The sequence below is a fragment of the Chrysochloris asiatica genome, unplaced genomic scaffold (genome assembly GCF_000296735.1).
Source record: "Chrysochloris asiatica unplaced genomic scaffold, ChrAsi1.0 scaffold00024, whole genome shotgun sequence".
NCBI classification, from domain to species: domain Eukaryota; kingdom Metazoa; phylum Chordata; class Mammalia; order Afrosoricida; family Chrysochloridae; genus Chrysochloris; species Chrysochloris asiatica.
The window spans coordinates 11,644,565-11,645,488 of NW_006408542.1; the positions used below are offsets into that span (position 1 = coordinate 11,644,565).

Here is a 924-nt window from a genome sequence, read left to right on the forward strand (position 1 = left end):
GCCTCACCTGCCTTGGTCTGGATCCTCTCTAATTTTCCTGCTTTTCTCAGCAATTTCTCCTCTTCAAATAGCTTCTTGTTTTCAGGAGATGCATAGACAACCAGTCCTTGAGGAAGGAGTTGATTACAGCCCACAGATTTCTTTACTGAAACCAGGTCACCTCGGACTCCAAGTTCATCCACAGACTGCATAAAGATGAGTTCCAGTTTGTCTTTGGGCTGGTGTTTTGTGTCCTCCACCAGCTTGTAGACACGATGTCACCGGTGCAGGCGTGGCTTTTTGCCCTCCCCAGCCAGTGGCATCTTCCAGCAGCGCTCCACGATGACTGTGCCCCAATTGTGAGAAAGGCTGAACTCACACTCCACGCCAAGGCTGCTGGCTCCAAGTCATGGCCAGAATAGATCATGAACGCCTCCTTGCAGAAGAGGCTCGGTGCCTACCCACAGTAGAGCTCTGCCCAGGGCTGCGATTGCCACTGCAGCCATGTTCCCTGTAGCAGGGAGGGCGAGAAAGTATACCTTTTTGATGAATGGGTATTACAGAAGATGGCTATACTGAGAAAACTGTACACTGATCAAGACACAGTCATTCGAAAGGTGGGGCTTGATGGCATATAGGGTAGAGGTTCAGTGAAGATCTCTCTCAACAATACCTCAGAATACCAGGTGAAGTGGGTTAGGGCAGAGGTCCAAAACTCTGAACCACATGTCTAGGAATATTTTAAAAGTTTGAAGGCTTATAGCTAGTGGAACTTGTACCAGAAGTAAGAAATCTGGTACTTTAGAATCTGCCAGGCTCAGCAACCTGGAGCCAACAACTTGGGTGAGACCAAACAGCAAGACCAAGTGGGGGAACAGCAGACCCACCAAAGAATAATGCCACGGGAACCTTGGAGCAAAGGTAGACAATATACATCGATAGTTT

The 924-nt window shown here is 48.5% G+C and overlaps 1 pseudogene; it reads right to left on the reverse strand.

Moving 5' to 3' along the window:
- Positions 1-485, reverse strand: part of LOC102818341 — a 39,070-nt pseudogene extending 38,585 nt beyond the window's left edge.
- Between the last annotated feature and the right edge of the window lie 439 nt (positions 486-924).